At 44.6% G+C, this 24872-nt stretch overlaps 1 protein-coding gene across 2 annotated transcripts in view; it reads right to left on the bottom strand.

Annotated features, from left to right (window-relative positions):
- CLCN4 (chloride voltage-gated channel 4) overlaps window positions 1-13180 on the bottom strand; it is a 63085-nt gene extending 49905 nt beyond the window's left edge. Inside the window, exons 1-3 of one of the 2 annotated variants that reach the window (XM_016140158.2) lie at window positions 13034-13180; window positions 12805-12909; window positions 11134-11327 (exon numbers count right to left, since the gene is read on the bottom strand). The gene's annotated coding sequence lies outside the window, so the exon portion shown is untranslated. The remainder of the gene's footprint in view (window positions 1-11133; window positions 11328-12804; window positions 12910-13033) is intronic. The other variant, XM_036226919.1, reaches the window with a different exon arrangement.
- Window positions 13181-24872: the final 11692 nt, after the last annotated feature.

Genomic DNA, 24872 nt, shown 5'->3' with positions numbered 1-24872 from the left:
CCTGACAGAGCAAAGGCACTGGGGTCGGCAAGGGCTAGCCCATCATGCAGCTGGCGGGGGACGTGGGCTCCCCGCTGCAGGTCGGGGCACGCTTCCCAGGCGCAGGAGGATACGGAGGGATGCTCACATAGAAAACCACACAACCCACATCTGCAAATGCCGGGGGCTTGAAGTGACCACCAGACTGCCAAACCTCATTGGCATTTGGGGGTTATTGTACCACAGTCTCCAGGCCATGAAGATGGATACGGGGATATACATTTTCACGGAATAAAGGTAGTTGTCCATTTACTTAAAATCAATACACTCGCCCTGATCATCGATATGGCCCAACTTATAATCAGTGCACCTAGGCCTGGCATGAAGCTCCTTCCCCCTCCAATCCAAGGAAGAGAATACACACCACGAACAAAGAGGGCGCGATCGGGGCAAAGCAGAGAGACAGAAGGGGCCTGCGGGTGGCAGCCACAGCCCCGGCAGCTGACTGGGGAGTGGTCAGCACTAGGCCTCCCCCTCCCAGAAAACTGTGGGCTCTTACCGGTTGTATTCGCTATCCTATGCTGCGTAACAAGTTACCCCAGAACCCAGCGGCTGAAAGAAAACGTGTCAGTTTCTGATGTCAGTTTCTGGGGGTCAGGAAATCGGGAGCAGCTTGGCTGGGTTTTTCAGACTTGAGGTCTCTCAAGAGGTTGCGGTCAAACTATGAGCCGCGGCTGCAGTCGTCTGAAGGCTTGATGGGGCAGAAGGACCCGCTTCCAAGTTGGCTCTCAGATATGGCTGGCAAGTTCATGCTGGCTCCATCCTGCATCTCCACAGGACTGCTCGAGTGTCCGTGGGACATGGCAGGTGGCTTTCTTCGGAGCAGTTGATCCAGGGGAGCAAGGCGGAAGCGGTGGAGCCCCTTGTGACCTCGCCCCGGAAGTTATACACCGTCACTTCCACCATATCCGCATCCTGTCGGTGGCGCAGCTCAGCCCTGAGCGACCGCTGTGGAAGGGGACTACACGCGGGCATGAACGCCAGGACGCAGGGTCATCGGGGCCCATCTCGGAGGCTGGCTCCCATGCCAGTCAAAGCTTGTCGCCTCACCTCTCCACCTTACCTACAACCCCACCAATTTCAAATTCACTTGAGATACTGAGCCTCGCTTTTTTCAATGTAGACACCTTAGGATAGTGAGGGACCACGATTCATTCATTCATTCCTTCCACCTAATTCTCCAGACCCCAGGCTGCGCTCCCTAGAGCTGAAAGGACTGAGAGGCATTGACAGTGAGAGGAGCTCCTGGTGGCCATGTGGCGAGAGGTAAGGGCCACAGGACCAATGAGAATCCCAAAGAGAGGGAATCTCAGAGGCAAAGGATGTGAAGAAAGAGATGTGAGAATTAAACTTTGCGTGTTTCAAAATTTTGCCTGGAGCCAGCAGAGACAGAGGAGGGTCACTTCCTCTTCCTTCTCCTCCTTCCTGCCTGGCCCACCTCCCGGCCCCGGCACTCTCTGTGCTCCTTCAGCCCCCGGCCAGCTTCCACAGGACTGGCGAGCTGGTGTGGGACCATGACCTTCCTTCCATGGCATGGTTCCTACAGTCACAGGGCCACTCAGCTCTATGTCCCATTTTGGAGCACAGCCTGCAAGCTGGAAAGGAGATAAGGCCAACTGCATGTGGCCTTGGGTGACACAATGGACTCAGTGTTCTCATATCCCTAACCCCTGGGGCATCAAGGGGCATGAGGTCTCTGTGCTCCCCGGGCCAAGGGCCAAGGATTCAGAATTTCCCCAGAGACTCCTCACAATAATAATAACTTTGTCTGGGTCCCATGGTGTGCCAGGCAGAACTTCAAATGGATTCAGTCCTTAGGGCTCTTGACACCCCCTGAATTAAATACTGTCCCCATTAGGCCCACATTAAGTGAACTGAAGCAGAGGAAAGGTTAGGTCACAAGCCCAAGTCTCACAGGTGGTGAGCTGGGAGCCAGGTTGGAGCCCAGCCCCTGAGGATGCTTCCTCCATAACAGCCTGATAGGCCTTGGTCCCCTCAGGCCCGAGAGCTACCTGCTTCCATTGAGAAGGTGGTGCTGGCTGCATTTCTCTGAAACTGTGCGGAAGAGCTTACGTAAAGGCACACTGGGTTACCTCTGACCTCCCGAGTGCACAAAGGCTCACACGTCCCCAACAACACTGCCGTGTCAGCTCCCTAGGGCGCCTTAACAGAGTACCAGAGACGCTATGTCTCGAATAACAGCAATGATTTCCTTATAGTTCTGGAGGCCAGAAATCTGAGAGCAACCTGACGGCAGGGTTGGTTCTTCCGAGGGTTGCTGAGGGAGAATCTGGCCCAGGCCTCTCTCCCTGGCTCGTCGATGGCCGTCTCCTCCCTGTGTCTGTCTGTAGAAACTTCGTCTTCTTATAAGGACAGCAGTCATACTGGGTCAGGGCCCACCCTAACGACCTCATTTTAACTTGATGACCCTATCTCTAAATAAGATCGCATTCTGAAGCACTGGGGTACTCGACACATGAATTTTGAGGGACCCAATTCAGCCCGTAACAGCTGCTAAAGACGATGCTGGTGGGAAATACCGCTCTGTGTCCCTCCCTCTCCTGGGACCTCTTCGGACTGAGCTTCCAATGACCATTTTGCTCCATGACAATCTATTTTCTGTTTGTATAGGGTACACCCCCTCATGGATAAAGAAAATCTAAACAGACACTCATGACTAGCAACTGTACAATGTCATCAAACACAGCCTCGAGGTATTCGAGGGGCACTTAACCATGTTCTAGCTGGATTGCCAAGGTGAGGACCAAAATGTCAATCAATGTGTAAGTTTGGGGCAAAAGGGGTGCTCATGGAAAAGAAATCGAAGAAGATACAAAGAAATGGAAAGATATTCAGTGTTCTCGGATTGGAAGAATCTACATAGTTCAAATGACCATATTACCTAAAGCATAATACAGATTTAATCCAATCCCCATTAAAATCTTATCGGCATTTTTTAAAGAAATAGAACAAAACATCATCAGATTTGTACGGAAGCACAAAGACCCCAAATTGCCAAAGCCATTCTGTGAAAAAAAGAACAAGGCTGGAGGCATCACTCTGCCCGACTTCGAATTATACTACAAAGCAACGGTAATCAAAACGGCATGGTATTGGCAGAGAAACAGACACATGGACCAGTGGACCAGAATCGAGAGTCCAGAAGTAAACCCATGTCTATGTGGGCAAATAATTTTTGACAAAAAAGCCAAAAACATACAGTGGAGAAAGGAAAGCCTCTTCAATAAATAGTGCTGGGAAAACTGGAAAGCCACCTGCAAAAGAATGAAACTAGATTGTTGTCTATCACCACACACCAAAATTAACTCGAAATAGATTAAGGACCTGAATATAAGACCTGAAACAATAAAATGCACAGAAGAAAACATGGGAACTAAACTCAAGGACCTCGGACTTAGAGAGGTTTTTATGAATTTGACCTCGAAGACAAGGGAAGTAAAAGTAAAAATAAATGAATGGGACTACATTAAACTAAAAAGCTTCTGTTTAGCAAAAGAAACAGTCACCAAGGTAAAAAGAAAACCATCTGAATGGGAAAATATATTTGTAAGCAACACCTCCGATAAGGGCCTAATATCCAAAATATACAAAGAACTCATACGACTCAATAGCAGCAAAAAACCAAATGATCCAATCAAAAAATGGGCAGAGAACCTGAACAGACACTTCTCCCTAGAGGACATACAAATCCAAACAAATATATGGAAAGATGCTCAACATCGCTGGCTATTAGAGAAATGCAAATCAAAACCACAATGAGACACCATGTCACACCTGTTAGAATGGCTATAACCAACAGGACAAGTAATAACAAATGCTGGAGAGGATGTAGAGAAAAAGGAACCCTCATACACTGCTGGTGGGACTGCAAATTGGTACAGCCACTATGGAAAACAGTATGGAAGTTCCTCAAAAAACTAAGAATTGATCTATCATATGATCCAGCAATCTCGCTACTGGGTATTTACCCCAAAGACTTGAAAACCCATATCCGAAAAGATATCTGCACACTGATGTTTGTAGTAGCATTATTCGCAGTGGCCAGTACATGGAAGCAACTGAAGTGTCCTACGGTAGATGCCTGGCTAAAGAAGTTGTGGTACATATATACAATGGAATATGACTCAGCCATAAGAAGAGATGAAATACTGCCATTTGCGACAACATGGATGGACCTCAAGATAATCATGCTAAATGAAATAGGCCAGACAGAAAAAGTGGAAAATCACATGATATCACATATATGTGGGATATAATCCTGAAAGCAACAAATGAGCAGAACAAACAAACAGAGACTCATGGACATGGACGATAGACTAGTGGTTGTTAGTGAGGTGGGGGAGAAGCGGGGAGGTAGACAAGGTAAAGGGGGTCAAATGTAGGGTTTAGGGGAAGGGCGAAGTGGGTAAAGGGGATCAAATATATGGTAGCTGAAGGAAACACAATAGAATATACAGATGTCAAATGATAACATACACCTGAAAATTGTATAATTGTATTGACCAATGTTAGCCCAATAAACTTAAACATTAAAAAGTAATAATAATAAAATAAAATAAAAAAGAGGTGCTCATGGAAGGCATGACTAAGCTAAGAGGAAAAATAACTTGTCTGCAATGGCGGCGGTCAGCCCTCCGTCCTAACCGCGAACCACGAAGCCCTTTCAACCAGCCAGTGCCTCTAAGGGTCACAGCGGGGGGAAAAAACAAGTTTCCCATGTAGCTATCTAAAGCCAGAAAGGAAACGAAGAACCAAGAGGCAGGTGAGCACATTCGGCCCCTAGACAGATGTGGTAAAAACCACTGGGCGGGCACGAGAAATGAGTCAGCAGGTGCTAGCCGCCACGGCGCGGAGCGGACTTCCCACGGGGAGAAGCAGAACGCAACCTCTGTGTGTGCTTCTCCCGGCGATCAAACCCCAAAGCTGCCCTGGGCATCCGAGCTGCTGTTGATGGGGAGGTCCAAGGCCTGTCCTCAGCCCTCCGGTACTCTCCCCTGTGCGACATCAGTCACCTCCGACAGGGAAGGCTCTGGTCTCCAGCTTTCATCAATTCGACTTGATGGCTGGGCTCCCAAGAACCGCACAAACAGCCGCATGACAGCAAGCACGTGCCTCCGTGGCAAAGCTGCAGAAGGAAATGGGCCCGAGAGGAAGGAAATGCAAAACTGATGGGAGACTATGCCCCTCGGGACAGGGAGAGCTTGGGTCAGGTGACGATAAACCCGGAATGGCCTGGAATGGCCCGGGCTGGCCGGCATGGACAATAGCGACTTAAGCCCCCCGAGGACCGAGAAGAGCCAGCTCGCAGACTCAATGCTGGAGTGTGATGGGCTCAAGGGGCAGCAAGAAAGCTGTGTACCAAGAACCATGGCCACCAAACAGCAGCCGAAGACTCAGGTGACTTCATCCACAACAGGACAGCCGGAAGGAGACCTTTCTACTACCATATGCGGAATGCGCGTGCCGGCTCCTTCGCTGTCCCTTGTCCACCACCTATCAAGGGTAACACTGTCCTGACCCAGGTGCGAGGCACGGGGACAGCCTCCGTGTGGCCGTGCAGGGATCACATGAGCACAGGCCCACCCTGCCACCCCTGCTCCTTCGATAGGCAAGGCCCACCCAGGTGCCCAGCACTACACGGCTGCTCAGTCAGAGGCGTGGTCCAGCTCACCTGCCACTCAAGTCTCTGCTCAGCGGCCACCACCCCTGCCTCCTCGCTGGCCACCCTGCTTTCTCTCATCCACCTCTATTCTTACAGAAGCCAGAGTCATCTTTGCAAACGGAAGTCCCGACAGGTCACTCCCCCACCCAAAAGCACCCAGTGGCCTTCCATCACACCTAATCCAGGGTTGGTGGCCCTCCTGCCAAGTCCCTGTGTGGCCTGTCCCCAGCTACATCTCGGCGCATCTTTCCCGCCACGTGTCCTCTGCATTCTCTTCGCTGGACGCACCGACCGCTTTGCAGCTCCTCAAAGGCACTAGGTCCTGCCTTGCCTGGGGGCCTTTACCCTGGCCGTCCCCTCGGCCGTGCCCACTCTGCCCCCTCAATGCCCACATGGCTCTCCCTCACTTCCTTCGGGTCCGTGTTCCTGTGCTGGCCCTCAGAGAGGCCCTCGCAACCGCCCTGTCTAACTAGCGGTCTCAATCTGTCATTCTCCGTCCTTTCCTTCCTGCGGTATTTCACTCAACGGCACAGCCTAGGAAACGGAGTTCATCTTCTCTTTCCTCGACTCCAATATCAGCTCCATGGGGGCATGAGCCTCGTCCATTTGGTTCTAGTATATCCCATTGCCCTGAGCGGTAGGTCTCAACTGCGGAGCGATTTTGCCAGGGGACATCTGGCAATATCTGGAGTTTGGCTGTCACAATTGGGGGACGAGGCAGTGGTTACTCCTGGCATCAAGTGGGTAGAGGCCAGGGATGCTGTCCAACACTCAACAGTGCACAGGATGGTCCACCACAGAGAATTATCCAGCCCAAATGTCCCAAGTGTCCAACTTAGGGAATCCTGGCCTAAACATAACCAGGACACGAGTTGCAAATATTTGGGACAAGAGTAAATAAATAATGAATTGTCGAGGCTCACATCTAAGGAAATGCCTTTGCGGTGCTCGTGATATCAATGGTCTTTTCTTGGGATGGTAATATTTCATTTATCTTTTCATTCAGTGAATATTTAATGAGCACCTGTATACCATGTGCTCCATGCCGTGTTTACGGTGGTGAACAGGGCACACACAGTGTAAGTCCTCAGAGCCTAGAGGGAAAAAGAACATACCGTAGAGGCACTCGGAGACCTGGGTGCCTCCCTAGCTCTGTCACTATCCGCCACGTGACATTGGGCGAGTCACGTGACTTCCCTAGACATCTCTTCCTCGTAATGTAAAATATAAGGGTTGCTTTGATTTTGAAGCTAGCTTCCAACATCCAAATTCTATGCATTTAATTAACTGCAGAATCTCAGTTCCTCTTGACCATTTTTACATTTTTATAATACCATTAGCATTGATTACAAAGCTTGAGTCATCCATGTGTCCCTGGATAGGGGAATGGTTCAATAAATGACCATGCCGTCCACACAAGGGGATACACTGTAAAGGGATCTGCAAACAAGGGCACCTGGAGCTCAGGTTAAAATGCTCCCACTGGGCCTCACCCCAACACCTACTACCCCATGTGTTCAAGAGTCTGTATTTGTTCTCTATCTTTTTAAAAAAAAAAAAAAACTTTTTATTATGAGCATTTTCAAGAACACAGAACATTACCCAGAAGAGCCCGATGAAGAACACCAATCAGATTCACCAAGTGCTCCCATTTGGCCATATTTGCTTCATCTCATTCTTCCTCCATTTACCTGAACCATTTAAAAGTAAATTATTGATCTAGAATGGTGGTTCTCAAAGTGTGAACTGGAGACACCTTGGGAAGGAACCCAAGACCCTTTAAGGGGTTCTACGCTTTCAAAAATATTTTTATAATAATCTTAAATTATTTAGGTTTTTCCATTTTCATTCTCTTGCGAGTACACAGTAGAATTTTCCAGAGGCTACATGGCATGTGATACTGTAATAGATTGAATGGAGAAGCAGGTATGAGAACCCATCTGTCTTCTATTTAGCCATACATTAAAGAGATCTCCAAAAATGTTTTTAAAAATGTTAAGAAGCAATTTATTGCCATCGTGACACTTCACTCATGAATACCTCAGCATGCGTCCCAACAAGCTACGTACACACATCTGTACCTGCTGCTGTGTAACAGAGCGTACCCCCAAACCCGGCAGCGGGAAACGAACACGTCTGATCTCACTGTTTCTGTGTCTGGAATCCAGGAGCGGCTTAGCCGGGTGCCTCACACCACTGGATTATCACATCTCATAAAATTTACAGTGGTTTCCCCGTATCAGCTAATAGGCAGTCACATAAGAATAACCCAGGTGTCCCCAAATATCTATTACAGATGTTTGCTCAGGCCAGGAGCCAATCAAGGGCTACAAGTTATATTTGGTTATTATCATGGAATAAATGGTTCTCTCCCACCCCCGCAAATTCCTGTGTTGAAACCCTAACCCCCAACGGGATGTTATTAGGAGATGGGACCTTTGGGAGGTGATGGGATCATGAAGGAGCCCTCGTGAATGACTCGTGTTCTCATAAGAGGCCAGAGAGCCCGCTCGCCTTCCTCCTGCCATGCAAGGACACATGGAGAAGGCGGCCATCTGCAACCCCGAAGACGGCTCTCCCCGGAACCCGATCATGCTGGCACCCTGACCTTGGACTTCCAGACTCCAGAACCGTGAGAAAGACATGCCTGTCGTTAAGCCACACAGCCTCTGGAACCGTGTCCTAACAGCAGAGCTGGCTATAACGGTTATTCGGTCTCGGAAGTCTCATTTGATGGTGAATCCTCTCTTTTTTACTTTCTTTCCTGATACTGACTTGCTGCAGTGTCGGGGCCAGATGGCCCACTGAGAGTGCCAAGCCATTCTGAGGCACGCGAGGGGATATGAGATATAGAGGAGCTGCCTGGCCAACCTGGCGTGTGACCTGTAAAAAAAAAAAAAAAACTGGCCACAAGCGGATGAAGGCGGCTGCTTGTGCCCAGCCTGTGTACAGCCGCCCTATCACACTGAAGACCTTCCCTCCCTGGGAGACCGATTTTTATGGGGCCAGGAGTGTCAGAGAGCTGATGGCAAGGGAATGGGCGGAGGGACACATTGCGATCCCAGGCCAGAGCATACAGACAACTGTCCTGGCTTCCTAAGGCCCAATCTGCAAAAAGTACACACACTAAGCATGCCCCACACCTTGTGATGCCGCCGCCCTCACTGCTTCCTGTCTCTGAAAGTGTTCCGGCCTGCAGAGCCTCCATCCGATCCGCCCAAAAAGCCGAGGGAACAGGACCAGCAAGTCCCCTTGGCCCCATTTTATGGATTTGGCAACCACTCCGGGTGGTGAAGTGCTGAAGCCAAAGCCAAGAAGTGGCAGAGCCAGACTCTGTCCCACACTGAAGCTTAAAGCGTGTGATTCTCACTGCCCTGAGGGGGTTCCACATCGAGGTGCTGGGGGCGGTTCACATCGACCTCCCCCTACCTGCGCGAGGCATCACCACCATCGGCATCAGCGCCACACATCGCCTCGTTTCCTGCTTACGACAGCTCCGCACAGCACCGTTAGTGCCACTTTCACGGATGAGTTAGTACACCCCAGGTTCCAAGTTACCCCGTATAGTGACATCCTCCAGGACCGCTGCACACCAAGCCCCAGCGGGGTTCAGCACATGCTGACCTAGTGCCTGGCGCTTTCCTCTTTCCCTGACACTCTCTTTTCTGCCAAGCTGGCTTCCCAGCTACAACTGGCACACGAACAGGCCTCGCCTTTTCAACAGAAGCTATTTCTGGAAGCTCACAGTAGGAAAAAAAAAAACCTTCGCATTGTATTTCCCAATACATACGACATTATGGAAGGGAATCAGATCTCTGACCAAGGCCTCAGCATCAAACAAATCATAGGAAAATGAATTCTACTATACTGAAGCCAGGAACATTTAGAGACCATCTAAATCGGTAACTCTCGACTGGCCAATGGAGGCCCCCTCCCCCCAGGGGACATGTGGCAATATCTGGAGATATTTTTGGTTGTCACAACTTGGGGAGAAGAGAAGGTTTGCTACTGGCACCTACTGGGTAAAGCCCAGGAATACTGCCAAACATTGCACAGTGCACAAAACAGCCCCCACCACAATAGAATGATCCAGCCCCAAATGTCACTAGTGCCAAGGTGGAGAACCCCTGCTCTAAATCCCTTGGTGACTTCGAGTACGAGAAAACGGAGGCCCAAAGACACGAAGTGACTTGTCTTAGGTTACACAGCCCCAAAGCCAGAAGTGGAATCCAGAACTCAACTGCACCGTCCTCTGTCACCTGCTCTGCTCTGCTAGGGTTGGGCTCGGGGAGAAGGGAAGGGTGGCGACCTGAAGGTCTCAATTACTGTAGCCAATCTAAAGCGATGAAGAAAACTGCAGTAAAGAAATGACGGAATTACTGCAGCGACCCAGCAGGGTGTGCGAACTCAGAAAGAAAGGCCTTCAATTATCAACTAAAATGACATTGCTTTGCAGGTCCTCCAACAGCAGCTGGTTCCAACACAGTTCACTGTCACCACGGCTTCCAGAGGCTTCTGTTTTGCAGGAAAGAATGACCCCTTCTCCATCTCAGGGTGCCCACACCTGCCCTAGCCTCGGGTTGTTTCTGAACCACAGAAAAGAAGGTGAATACAGGTCTGACCTCTCCAGAGTCCATTAAAATCCCACCCGACCGAAGAGTCACCTGACCCCTTCCATCTGCCACTGCTGAGTCATCCAGACCCTTCTTTCAGCAAGCTTATTATTCAGCAAGGGAATTAAAAAAGAACACGGGGAATTCTTGGGTTTTGATGTCTGCCTCCACTCTCGCCCCCTTCTGAAGACAATTTTGTTCTTAAGAGCTGATTCGCTCTCTCTTATTTATCCTGACATGTTACCTTTAGAGGCTGCATTTTATTTTATACTGTTATTTTTAAATCGACTTAAAACACCTGGAGGGGGAAAAAAAACACATTTATAAGGTATCCCCTTTAAATGCTGGAACCTTGCAAAATAATGCAAAACAATTTCGATTGCACATCTAGCTTTTTCAATTTCTAAACAAGACGTTTCCATTCAAAGCAAAGCAGCTTTTGCTTTAAAAGAAATCAGGCTAAACACTGAGGCTAAACCCCTGTGAGGAGAATTAGTAAATAGGCCATTATTTAAGCACAATGACAGCTATTGGGGATCATTCCAGATTTTTCCCCTGTCCTGAGCAAGAGGTTAGGTGTTTCTGTCTAGCCCCTGCCCACGTTCTCGGGATGGGCATGCCTAGACCCAAGTCACGCGTGCCCTGCAACAGCCGTCCCCACCCCCACCCCGCGCCTGGTGCTGCATGCAGCAGCCGCAGCAGCCAGAGACCCCCACTTCGGCTTTCTGGGGCGCTGCCGAGGTGCAGGCCCGCGGGCCCCGGGCTCCGCCTGCGGGGTCGGCGCCGCACGCCCCTTACCTGCAGTGCCGCATGGCGCAGCCGGGCCGCCCACCTGCACAACATCCTAGAGCATCCTTTCTTCAGCGCGACGGCTGCGAGAGCGGTGACGTCAGCGGAGGCGGGTCCCACGCCGTCACGTGACGCCGTCGGCGCCAGCGGGAGGTGGTGGGGCGGGGGGCGGGGGCGGGGCGCGGGGAAGACCCTGGAAGTACCTTGCGGAGAGGAGCGAGAGGCAGCAGGTCGGGCTCCAGCCTCCCTTCTCCATACGTTCAGGGAAACAAACAGCGCACAGAGGGGGGAATCCGAATGATTACGGGCTCTACGCATGTAATAGGATTTCCAGAGAGCTGGCAGTAAGGGGATTAGTAACGAAATGAAATAATTTCGTGTTTTACTGTTTAGTCTATATCAAATGCAATGGAGAAATATATTTTCTGCAAATCGAATTGACAGTTAAAATATAGAGCTCATGGACACGTATGCATAGAGGGTCAGTGTTTCCAATCATATATGAAACATCTCAAATACTTTCATTCGCGGCGTATTCATTATGGAGTATTATACTAATTGCACTGGTGGATAATGCTTTTAATTACTCTCAATAGCTACATTCCAGTATAACCTGTATTTGCCAAAGAAAAAATAGTGAGACAACGCATACTTACTTGAACATTGGATTATTTAAAATAAAGCATGGTTGTGCATGTGTCTGTTTCCTTAAATCTGGCAGAGAATCTGATCTCTTCAACATACATGATAAGAGTTAATTCACAGTAAGTCATTATTTCACGTTTTGTAATTTTTACCACATTCTGCGGAAGTGAGTCATCTTACTATTGCAGAAAATATGTATAATGTCGACATTTCTCATTCACGACTGACACAGCCTTGCCTAGACAGCCTTAGAAAATTCCAACTGTGACGATTTTGCAAATTCGAAATGGCGTATTTCAAACTTAAGCAGTGAACACATCGACTTTTCTTGCCAAACCACATAAAGGTTTTTGAAATGTGAAAGAATGAAAGCAGGAACTGGTTTCATTTGTCTTCCAGTTTCATATAGATTAGTTTACTTCCAGTTGAGTCTGAACTACAATTATTTTTTGCATTTTTAATTGATAACAATGAAGTTAATATAAACAGGCACTTACCAAACTATTACTATCATCAGTGAGTTATTAATATTAACCAAGAAAGTGAATAAATCATTAATGACAGATTTCACTGAAAAAGGTTGGCTTTTTCTGTTAACAGAAATCTCCCTAAAAATCTGTTCTTTCTTCTTATACACAGACACACATACTTCCCGCGAAATATTGCAAATCTTCAATACTACTCTGCCATCTTGACCAGAACCTTGAATCACCATTTTAACATTCCCTTTGCACATGCCCCTGAAAGAGACGTGAAATAGATTGTTTTACAAGCTGGCCAGGCTTACGGACTTGCTATTTATTCCAGGAGCTTTCATGTCCTTCTATATTTAACCTGGGCATTTTACCACCATTCCCTCTAGATGAACAAAATTTCTGTTCAGAAGGTCAGTCTCTAATTTGGGGATAGATATGGCCCTTGCCTCTTATGTCATCGATTATTTTCAACACCAAGTTTTAAAAATCAACGACATGGCCTTGTGGTTTTCTAGGTCACTCCTCTCAAGTTGGTTTTTCTGTGTGATAAGCAACTTACCTTTCGCTTTCAGATTCCTGAGATCTAGAGTTTAAATGCTACCGAAATCCCCTGTTCCTGTGGGTTCAGGGTCTAATGGAGATGGAAATTGTAAAGTTCGTTTTCCTGCCAAAAGTGAATGTCGATTTCAGTCTCAAGCTCCCAGGTGTCCCCCACCCCACCCCTAGCCAGCCTGGGAACATCACGTGCTCCACCCAGCCACTCGGCCCCGCCCAGCCGTCTCAGTCACCTCTTGGCTCTGAAGCCCGCCGTGCCAATCTTCTTTGCGCAGTGTATTTGTGTCCAGAGAGAACCCAGTGTCTCTGACACAGGACGCCCTGCCATCGGAGCCTAGGCTGCACAGACAACTGTGACAGGATTTCCAAGAATCAAGGCCCGCGGGGGGGGGGGGGAGGAGGTTGTATAAAATGCCCTTCCGCGGTCTAAACTGACTTGCTCTGTGTTCAGGCTTGGCGGAAATGTCTAACTAAAGTAGAGGCACCTCCCTGATCTGGGGCGATGTTTTTTTTTTTTTTTTTTGCCAGCAGGTTAGTTTTACCTTCTCTTTTCAAGGTGATTGCTCAAGTGTAAAAACATTACAGCCAACAGACAATTCAGAAAAGGCCTAAAACTGGGCCGTGCAGTTTTCAACAGGATGAGTTAACGCTTCCAAGATCTTCCACTCCCACCCATGAAACTTGTCAAAGATTAAAAAAAAAAAAAAAAAAGATACCACTCATGAGAATGTAAATCGAACAATCTTTCTGGTGGGCCGTTTAGCAATTCCTACCAGAAGCCTTCCAAGTGTGCATAGTTTGAAAAATAGTATAGGTCGGACAGATGTTGGTATCATTTGCTCTGGGAATTCTTCCTAGCAGGGAAAAGGAAGGGAATGTAAAGAATCATCTCGGGAAAGTTTGCTGCAGTATTATTTATGGTCTCGAAGCACCGGAAGCAAGTTAAAGCTCCAAAAACAGAGCTTGGGTTAAATTATAAAACATCTGTTCAATGGAAGACTTAAAATTAATAGGATAGTATATACTTTTTGACATGGAAATACCTTCACAGTGTATTAAATTTAAAAAGCAAATTCCAAAGCATACCCTTCTAATACAGGTAGGTGTGATGTATTTCTGTCTACACAAATATCTTTGTATATGAACATAGAAACCAATCAGGAAGCGAATTCACTTAAGTATTAACCTTGGTGTTTCACTGGTTAGTAAGATTAGGGGTGTTTTATGTTTTTCCTTTGTAGTTTAGCTACGTTTTTAAACTTTTCCGTGATTAACATATATTCCTTTTGTAAGAAGAAACAATTACCTCTGCTTGTTTTCTTAAAAGCACCACAGTAGACATGATTATGAGATAAACATTTTGATTACTTTTTAATTCAGGTTTCATTACTTGAACATTCTCAAATCTTAACTGCAAAGCCCAGAGAGAATCATTCCTAGTTTTCCTAAATTGCTCTGCTCAATCATGAGGAAAGAAGATGCCAGCCAGGAACTGCCGTTAATATTTAATCATCTGTAGGTCCAAGCTCAGTTTCTCTTCCGTTTAAATTCACATCTTCTTGTTCTGCCCGTGGAGAGAGGAAGTTCACTGCTACTATCCCATGTGAAAAGATTCTTCATATACTTATGGAATAACCTTTGAGCTTTAATTTCTCCATCCTGGCACTTTGTTTTCTTCACAGATTTCTACTTTTTATCCCTTTCAATCATTTACATCTTTTTCCTCTTGACTATCTGCTGCTGGAGCAATGTATGGGGACATTTTTGGCTGCCACGACTGGAGCGGGGGGTGGATGCTACTGGCATCTGGTGGGTAGTGGCCAGGGATTCTGCTCGACACCCTGCAGTGCCCAGGGCATCCCCACAATAGAGAGCGTTCCGGGCCAGGATACCGATAGTGCTGAAGTGGAGAAACCCTCATTTAGAATTACTTATAAGGTGATGCCTAGAATGTTCCATTTCCCAGCCATTTTTAAGCACTCACCATTGTATAATGTGCTGAAACCTGGAGGCAAGGACTCTCTTTTATCTGTTTTTATGTCCCGAGCTCCTGCACATTTGAACACATTGTCTGAATGAATGAATCAATCAATGAATGAATGCATTCTCCCACATCTAGCATGGTGCTATACACCTAGCCAATGCCATAAAAGATTTGGGGACTACGTGAATGATGTGGACTGTAAGAATACGCAGTCTAGCCTTTCCCATGCATTCTGAGCTGTGGTTGTAGATGGCCATGGACGTCTGAAAGCTACAAACGTGACCATATTACTCTGATATTATTCAAAGGGATGGCCTTGGTCGACGTGACAAACAACAGCTTTGAAAGCCCTCTGCATTTCTGCAGTGGAGTTATTGTCAAGGGTGCTGTCCATTCAAGGAAGCCTGAGAGGAGACCCCGTGTAGCACCAAGGGCTAGGAGGATCCTGCTTCCCCCGAGGAAGCATCACACTGTGTTCATCTCTAACAGTAAGCGTGGTATGATTGACAATGTCTCCTTTTTCTCTTTGGGTGCCGGGAAACTCAGATCATGCTAGGCCTGTCTCTCCAAACTGGCATATGCACAGGGGTGTGCTGGTCCAGGTTCAATACCCCAGCTCTCCAAGGCTGGGGGTTGGGGGCGGGGAGGGGAGGGAGCAGGCTGATTCGAAGCGTTTGCAGAATCCCATGGTATAAATTCTCCCACCACAGCTGGCGTCGTGCTGCCGAGCGTGGAGCTGGAAAGAGATACGGCGTATCCACCCTGCACAGGCAATAGAATTAGACTGAGGCACCGAGACAGATTTTCTCAGCCAGGACCTGGCCTTTGAGAAAAGCTGTTACTTGTCCAGTTGGTTTAAATTGGAAATGTGATTTTGTTCAATCATACTTCTTCCATATGGTAGCCGCTAGCCACAAGTTGCTATTTACATTTAACCTATTTTCCATTTGCCCCGAGAATACTCGCCAGCAGCGCTTGTGGCTGCAGCTTTTACCCCGAGATAACTCGCAGATTACAGTCCTAACCTCACCCCCAAAGTTTGCCATGAAGTATCTGGCTTTTATTATTTATTCGAGCATCACTCTAGTATGTTGATAGTCTTTGGAAACAAATGACATCATTCTATTTATAGCATTCTGTTTTTAGTAGCGGTATTTCCATTTACAAAATATAGTAATTCTCGATCGCTAAAAATGTCAAATCCTAGAGAATGTAGCAGTCCTACACGTTAAATTAACGCTGGCAGCAAGCCGCACTGTTTTTTTCTAAATGGGAAAATGGCTAGATCAATTTCAGTTGATAAAATTTCAAATTCAGTTCCTCAGTCACACTAGCCACACGTCAAATGCTTGAGAGCCGCGTGTGGCTGGCAGCTACCGATATTTTAGTGCAAATATACAATTGCATTATCACGGATAATTCAGTTGGATGGTGCTATAAAGCATTTCTTTTAAATCAATCCCATTGCAATAAAACAATTTGCGTTTTCACCCAGGGGATTCTGCTTATAATTGCAGGATAGGAAAAGCAATCTGGCCGGAGTGTCTGCTAGTGGGAAGGATGGAAAAGCACGCACAGATTTCAGAGGCTGTGCGCCTTCGGCCGCGGGTCTCAGGCGCGATGCTTCCAAACACCACGAAATGTTCAGCCTCTGCCTTTGAACTCCCCCAGGGGCCAGCAGATATTGTTCCGGAATGAGAAGGGAGCATCTGATCATTTGTTTCAAAGCAAAAATTGAAATACATGATGAAAGCACACACATGTTAGAATATAGGAATGGTCCTTTAAAGAGGAGTGTTTCTGTGGTCGGCTGAATAATGATCCCCCAAAGATGTTCACACCTTAATTCCCAGAATCTGTTACCTTACAGGACAAAGGGGACTTTGCAGCTGTGGTTACGTTAAGGTTCCTGAGGTGGAGAGATGATCCAAGGTTAGCCGGGTAGGCCCAATGTCATCACAAGGGTCCTTACGAGGGAGGCAGGAGGGTCAGAGCCAGAGAAGGAGATGTGACCACAAAAGCAGATGTCAGAGAGAAAGACATTTGAAGGGCTACGCTGCCAGCCTTGAAGATGGAGGAAGGGGTCATAAGCCAACAAACGCAAGTGGCCTCTAGAAGCTGTAACAGGCAAGTAAACAGATTCTCCCCTAGAGCCTCCAGAAGTAACACGGCCCTGCTGATACCCTTATTTTAGCCGAGTGAAACCCATTTTGGACTTCTGAGCTCCAGAAATATGAGAATAAATCTGCGCTGTCTTGTCACTAAGTTTGTGGTCATTTGTTACAGCCACGATAGTTACCTAATAGAGTCTTGACTCATTGATTCACCTGGTTCATATTAACTGAGCACCCCCTGTGCACCCAGAGTGCAAACCACCCAATCTGTGGCATTGGGTTATGGCAGCCCCAGCCAGCTAATAGATATACATAAAGTAGAGCGGCCAAATTGATCCAGGGATGGAGATCACTTCCCGCCTTCTTGAGAAAGTAACTGGTAACCTATGAAAGGATGTCCTATTCTGGGGGCAAATAGGAGAGTGGGCCAGGGGGGAGGGTGGACAGGGTATGCCAAAGGTAGCCAGGAGGGAGATACTTTATGCTACAGTAACTGAAGGAAGCTTGACTGGGCCACGGTAGTGTTTAAAAGAAAAAATTTTATATATATATTTTTTAAGAGAGAGAAGAAACATGATGACGTCCCTACAGATCATGAAAACATGCCAGTAAGATGTGTTCACAAAATAGTTGAAAAGTGTGATGTGAAGATCTCAGAGTAAAAAGAAAAAGAATATATGAGAGAACATGAATTAGCATGAGAAAAACTCAGAAATGAGGTGGAAAGATCCAGGAAAGAATTATAAATACGAGGAAGAAATAGAGGGAACACAGGAGTGAATAGATGCCTTAAAATATTAAAAAGTGAAAAGAAAATATTAAAAAGCAAAAGAAATGAGGAACTGGGAAGGTTTTGAGAGAAAGTGACAAAGAGGAGCAAATGCATATTTAATGGGAGAATCCAAGGAAGAAAAGCAAATGCAATAGAACTGGACGGATGCTTGAAAGTGTAATTGAAGAAAATTGTCATCAAATAAAGACAAGAAGCTATATATTGAAAGGGCGCACTGGAAACTGAGGAACTGATTTTTTTTTTTTTAATGGTCAACACTAAGATATAAGCTGGTAAAGATTTTGCCTTTAAATAAAGAAAATCTTCCAAGTATCCAGAGGGAAAAAATAAAGAACAAATCACTTACAAGAACATGAAAATCAGACTGCCATAAGACTCTGAGGACATGGCTTCATGCCAGAAGACGACGGAGTATCATATTCAAGACACTGGAGGAGGGAGAATGTGAGGCAGGGCTTTTATATCCAGCCGGTCTGACTCTCCACTATTAAGGCAGCAAACACACTGTTAGCAACATGCGAGAACTCAGAGAATATTATTTGCAGAGCCCTTCCAGAAGAATCTACTCAGAACAAGGTACAGACAACCAGAAGGAGGTGAGTAAGCAACAGAGGACTGACGGTGAGCATTATATGTAAACATTTACTCGTAGAACTATCACAAAATATGGTTATACAAAGGAGCGGAGGGGATGCGGCAGTCAGAGCCACCCTGACAATGAGGATACGTGACAGCTGTCAGAAAATGGGGCGCGACGGGGAAGGATTATGAAAAGGAGACTAAGCTTGTTGATGGACTTCTTATATTACTTCAAATCAAACCTAGGGGAAGAGGAAGAAGGGGTTACTTGCTAATTTCAAGATAGTTCGTAGTAGGGAACCAACAGACATCGATTAAAAAAAGAGAGGGAACTTAAAGGAGTATATAAAGATGTTAATGTGAGGTAATCATTAGAATAAAATGTAAGCCTTCCTAAATACTACATACATGCGTATATATTTGTGTATACACACATGTACAAACATGCAGACACACATGCACACAAGCATACAAAAAGAAAAGAGAATGGCTACACTGTGAAAATTATATAGCCAGAATTTTGAATACACATAAAAATGACAGAAGCAAGGCATATATAGCAAAAATATTAATAAATGTAAATAGCGTATATTAATAAATGTAAAATCGGTCAAGCAGTTTTAGAATATCTAACAGCAAAATATAATGTTAATTTGTGTAGAAACAGATGGAGCTAAAACAAAAAGACTGAAAATAAATGATGTACAAAGATAGGCAAGGAAAATGCAAATAAATGAAATCAGCTATCACGTTCTTGGCGTCTGACAAGGTAGAATTCCCAGCAAGACGCATTCAGAGAGAGGAAGAAGGCTGCTTTACAACGGGCCATGGCTACAACGCCCAACAAAGATTTAAGAGTCACGAATACTTACGCACCTAATAACACAGCAACAGCTTTCAAAGTGGAAACTGCTAGCAATGTAAGGAAAAATGGAAATGCATCGTCAATGCGCCCAGGACAGTTTAAGTAGCCAAGACCGAGTAAAGATACAGAAAACCCAGACGTGGTCAATAATCAACAACATAGAGCTGAAGCACGTATGTGTGTATGTGTAGTGGGCTGAACAGTGTCCCCCCAAATTCATGTCCACCAGAACCTCAGAATATGACCTTATTTGGAAATAATGCCCTTGCAGATGTAATTATTTAATGATTGAGATTAAAGTTACAGGGGGCAGAAATCCAATGACTGATGCCTTCTTAAGGGAAAGGAGAGAGAGATTTAGAGACAGAGAGATACAGAGAAGGCCGTGAGAAGACAGAGGTAGAGCTCGGAGCCCCCAGAAGCTGAAACAGGCAAGGAAGGACCTTCCCCTATAGACTGGGAGGAGCCCGGCCCTGCCAAACGCCTTGATTTTGGAATTCTGACGTCCAGAACTGTTGAGAGAATAAAATTTCTGTTGTTTAAAGCCCCCTTGTTTGTGATAACTTCTTATGGCAATCCCAGGAAACTAATATGTATGTATGCGTGCATATATATATGTAGGTATCAATCAATCAATTTCTGAACCCTAATTACACAGAAATGCCTGCTTTTCACAGAACACTCACAAAAGCTGACTATATCATAGGCCACAAAGAAAACCTCGATAGATTCCAAAGAATAAAAATGACACAAACAGGATTTTCTGACTATTTTGCAATGAAAGTAGAAATAAAAAATAAAAATTTATAGACTTTTACATCTGGAAAAAATTCTAAGGACAGGTTAATAAACACCTCTGGGGTCAAAAGTGAAATTATAGAATTTTTTAGAAATGATGATAATGAAAACAACATATTCGTTGACAGAGAAAATTTTATAGCACTAAATTGGTTTAGAAATATAAATTTTAAAATAAAAATAAACACATCCACCTCCAACAACTATAAAAAAGCAACTAGACACAAGAAAACAGGAAAGGATTAATAACAACAAAACAGTATTTCACGAGGTATAAAACAGAAAAAAAATAAGAGCACTAACAAAACCAAAAACTGGTTCTCTTCAAAAAAGAAAAAAAGTAAAAAAATAACCCAGTAACTAACCTAATCAAGGAAAAACAAGAGAGAAAACACAAATACAAAAAGTTGGAAGTGGCAAGGGGAAAGGACTCATCAAAATGAAGGAAATTACAAAACATTCCTGTGTACAGCTCTTTACAAATAGATTGGAAAACACAGATAAAATAAATCATTTTTAAGAAAAACACAACTTACCAAAATTGACCTCAGGAGACAAGTCTAAAAAGCTCAATTTCCATAGAGGAAATAGAAAAAGTGGTTTAAAGAGCTCCCCTGTGGAAAAAAAAAAAGCATGGAACACACCCAGATGGTTTCATAGCAGAATTCTCCCAAACTTATCTTCTCTGAGCCAAGAAAAAGAAGAAAAACCTGCCCATTTGTTTTTTGAAGTATAACATTGATCCTCACCCTGGCAGAAACTGCACTAAAAAATATTACGACGTATCCACACGAAAAATCATAAAAGCCTAGCAAACCAACTGCAAAGCACATTCATATCTCTATATCATGACCAAATGGAGTTTATTTTACAACATCTATTCATGTTAAAAACACTTAAGAAACTAGAAATAGATGTATGCATCCTTAACATCATAACTGTGTGCGTGTGTGTGTGTGTGTGTGTGTGTGTGAGAGAGAGAGAGAGAGAGAGAGAGAGAGAGAGAGAGAGAGGAGATTGCCCGTAAAGCCAACATTTTGCTAAATGGGGAAACACTAGTTTTTTCACTGGAGTCTGAAAAAAATAATATAGAACTTTGTGTGTAATTATATTTATCTTATATTTATCTTATAAAGACAGAAAATAAAATAGCTAAAAACTTATCAAGAAATAGCAAAAATATATGAGTAAAACTAAAGCATTCCTGACAGGCGCAACATGAGTCTTGAACAAATGGGAATACATTCTTAAATGAGGACTCAACGTCATAAGGATGGGAGTTCTCCCTAATTTGTGAATTGAATGCAATTCCAGTAACGATTTCATCATTTTCCTCCTGGAGCTAAAGACGGTGATTAAAAAATCCTTTTGGAGGAACAAATACACAAGAATAGCCAAGAAAACACTGAAAAAGAAGAAAGGAAGGAGGGCCAACCCTACGGATATTAAAACATACCAGTGAGCGTCGATAATTCAAGCTGCCTCGCTCAGAAGAAAAGCATACATGTACACAACACTGAGATGTCATTTCTCACCTCTGCAAGTGGCAAAGCCTCACCAATGTGACGACATTCTCCTGGTGACAAAGTACCCTCCAGGAGGGAGAGGCTGCGATACTTAGCCAAATGTCATATGCATTTACCCTTTGATCTAGATACCCTACTTCTAGGAGTCTATCCCGCAGAAACCCTGGCAAAAAATATGAAGAGATATCTTCATATTTAATTAATTTAATTATTAAATTATTTTTAATAGCAGAAGACTAGAAACACCAGGAGATGGTGGAAGAAAGTATGGTACAGCCGTTAATGCAGTGTGCAAAGGAAAGGAATGGAGAACACCTGTACAGACCACTCTGGGGGGCGGGGGGCGGTGAGTGTATTTTGCACGTGGGATGGATGTGAATTTGGGAGAGCCAGAGGGCAGATGGTAGTGGGCGGAATGGTGATCCTGCAAAAGTATGTCCCATCTGGAATGTGTAACGAGACCTTGGAGAAAAAGCCTTTGCAGAGGTAATTAAAGATCTTGAGATGTGATCATCTCAGATTAACTGGTGGGCCCTAAATCCAATGACACATGTTCTCATAAGAGATGAAAGAGGGAAAAGAGAGAAACAGTGGAGAGGGTGGTGTGAAGATGGGGACAGAGATTGGAGTGATGACTCCACAAGCCAGGGGACGCTGGGGATGACAGGCAGCCCCAGAAGCTCGAAGAGGTAGGAAGAACCCTCCCCTAGAGTCTTCGCAGCGAGCATGGCCCTGCAAACCCCTTGATCCTAGACTTCTGGCCTCTAGAACTGTGAGAAAATCATTTTCTATTGTTTTAAGCCACCCAGTGTGCGGTGAATTGCTACAACAGTCAACACAGATTTACACGGTCTCTTGAGATATCTTTAAGGAAGAAAAGGCAGTTGGAGAAAGTGTGTTCAGTGTGCTACCATTCATCCGAGAGAGGGGAGCAAGTACAAAGATGTGTACATATTTGTGTATGTACGTTCACATGTACATATGTGTACATGTCTGTGTATGCATATATATGTGTATATATACTTATATATCTGATTATACTGGAAAATAAACGATACAAAGGAGAACAGTATTTCTTAAATGGTTACCTGCAAGGAGAGGGAAAGAATAGGGCAGAAGGGCGAGAATAAACACTGGACTCCTCTGAACAGACCTAGTTTTGTAGAATTGACTTTGGAACCATGTCAATATTTTATATAATTATCAAACTTCAAATCCACAGTAAAGTGAAACACATATATATCTGACAGCTTAACCACACACACACAAAATATTGAGTTATTCTGATATGGGATAAAGCAAATGAGTTATGCGATATTCTATTTGTATCATCCTTTTTCAAAATCCTACCTTTAAAAAAATAAAATATTGTCTATCTGTTGGAAAGGCGTAAAAACAATGATCAAGTAGCATCGAGTACCCCTATGTCCAAAAAACCAAGTCTCCCAGGAGAAATGACTATTTTCAGGTTAGAAACACCTGGTCACGCAGAAGAGAAAAGAGACTAAGACTCCTGGGACTATAACAAAGGAGTCCCATAGCCAACTGGAAGTTCCCCAGCTAAAGATGGGAGGCTTTGAGCATCATTAAGGATAGCAACTCTATTGAACTAAAGCACACCAAACTTATTTAAATCCATGTGTTGATGTTCCAAAAAAAAAAAAAAAACCTCAAAAAACAAAAACAAATTGGCCACCACTGCGCAATGCTAGGGAAACAATTCATTGTTTTCAAAACTGGTCAATAAAGAAAACAATCAAGCCTTTATCTTATTTTCCCATACAAACTGTACCACTAGGTGACCAAACAGATGAGTAAGTTTCTCTTTACAAAGGTATTTCAAAGTAAATAGTAAGTTGAAAATTGATAGAATTTGAATATCATTTTTGCAACCCTTAGAAATTAATGGATCTATCAATGGTTATGAACATTATAAAAGAGATATTATAAGCCACCGGATGAACACCGGATGAATGTCTTGTTACCCATATCCTCCAAAAAATAAAGGAAAAAAATGAACTGGAATTTGATCAAGCTCCTAGACTCAACAATGCTTTACTTACAGGAACATGTTAAACTGTACTACAGGGAAACGTCCAGAATGTGGGGGACTCAGAGGACATGTAAACTTCTTTCTCTGACAAATGATAAGTTGTGTATGTGTGTTTGGGGGGCGGGGAGCAGATCCTGTAGATTAAAAATAGACACAACTACGATGAGATACCAGTTTGCACCTACTAGGATTACTATGATCAAAATGACATAACAAATGTTGGTCAAAATGTGGAGAAATTGGAACCCTCATACACTGCTGCTGGGGATGTAAAATGACAGCTGCTTTGGAAAACGGTCTGGCGGTTCCTCGAAAGGTTAAACGTAGAGTTATCATATAACTCTGCAATTGCCCTACCAGGTATATCCCCGAGAAAAGTGAAAACATACATCCACACAAAGACTTGAACACGAACGATCACAGCAGCATTATTCATAGTAGCCAAAAATATCCATCTGATAAATGGACAAGTTACACGTGGTAGGTAGAGCCACACGATGGAGTATTATTTCCAATGAAAAAAAATGAAGTCATGATACTCCTTATGACACACATGAACCTGGAATGATGCCGAATGAAAGAAGCCAGACACAGAAGGCCACACGTACGATTCGATTTATATGAAATGTCCAGAACGGGCAAATCTATAGGGACAGAAAGCTGGGGCCAAGGGGAGGGGAGAATTGGGGAAGACTGTTAATGGGTATGGGGTTTCTTTTTGGGGTGATAAAAAGTTCTCCAACTGATTGTAGTGATATTTTCACGACTCTGAATATATTGAAAACCGCTGAATTATACACTTTAAATGGGTGAATTGTGTGGTAGGTGAATTCTATATCAAAAAAGCTGTCACCCAAAAAACAGATTGGTGGTTACCAGAGGCGAGGGGTGGAGGGGCAGGAGAAATGGGTGTAGGGTTTGAGAAAAAAAATGACATTAAAATATCTCAATGAATGGATCCTATTTGGATTCTGCTCATTTTTTAAAAAGTTTTAAATGATACATGAGAAAATTAGAAAGGTAAACCTCGAATGGTTAATGACATTAAGGAGTTATAAAACATTAAGATGTGATAAGAAGATTGTGCATGTTTATCTTTTTCGTTTAGCAGTACACACTGAAAAGTTTACAGCTGAACTGAGGTGTATGGGATTTGCTTCAAAACACAGGAGAGGAGGTAGGCGCGAGGTATAGACGAAGCAACATCAACGACGATTCATCCATGTTGAAGCGGGGGAGGGCTGCGTGCGTGTGTTCATTTTACTTTTTATACCTCTATTTTTACGTTGAAAAAATCGTATATTTTTATATATTTGTCTTTGTAATTATTATTTTTCTTTAAAAAAATCACACATTTCCA

Source organism: Rousettus aegyptiacus, unplaced genomic scaffold (genome assembly GCF_014176215.1).
Source record: "Rousettus aegyptiacus isolate mRouAeg1 unplaced genomic scaffold, mRouAeg1.p scaffold_m13_p_9, whole genome shotgun sequence".
Taxonomy (NCBI): Eukaryota; Metazoa; Chordata; class Mammalia; order Chiroptera; family Pteropodidae; genus Rousettus; species Rousettus aegyptiacus.
The sequence above is the reverse complement of the archived record's forward strand: the minus strand, read 5'-3'. Positions and strand labels throughout refer to the sequence as shown.